Raw genomic sequence first — 634 nt, forward strand, 5'->3', positions numbered from 1 at the left:
AATTTATTGTCTCATTTCATTCTGTAAGTCTCCCTTGCAGTAGAAAATGGGATGTAAATGTTTCAAATAAATAAATGACTAGCTGACTTCCGGTCAACGGAACAGCGATGGCGGATGCTCTCCTCACAATGGAGGAGGGCAGATCGCACACCAGGAGCCCTGAGGGGTGCCAACTCAAGTGACACCCCCGCGGAGCCTTTGTGATAGGCTCCAGGCCAGGGGGCTTTTGAGGGGTAGCCTCTTTGATGGCATAATGCTGGAGAATTGAGGCTCCCCTCTGCCCCGATGGTCCAGTCACTGAGTGGCCTTCGGGCATAAGCTGGACTGACCGGGACAAGCGCCGGAGATCGAGCGGAATGGCGTAAAACCGAGTGTGGTCAGATAAACTGGCCAACAACGAACGTGAGTTCTGAATAAAAATGGAGTAGTTTGAAAAGCAATCCCCCCCCGACATGATTGGAAACAGAGATTGCAAAGAGGGACACCTCTTTTGTGAATGAGCGGTTAAGACATGAAGGGGGAGAGGGGAGGAAGTAAACCGAAAGTGTTTTGAGAGACTTATCTGAATTGTGAAGTCATTTGGCGAGTTTTCCGAGTTGTGGGGAAGCAGCAGAAACTGTAAACAAAATGAGAA

The sequence above is a fragment of the Gekko japonicus genome, unplaced genomic scaffold (genome assembly GCF_001447785.1).
Source record: "Gekko japonicus isolate JY-2015 unplaced genomic scaffold, Gekko_japonicus_V1.1 scaffold736, whole genome shotgun sequence".
In the NCBI taxonomy this organism is placed as follows: Eukaryota; Metazoa; Chordata; class Lepidosauria; order Squamata; family Gekkonidae; genus Gekko; species Gekko japonicus.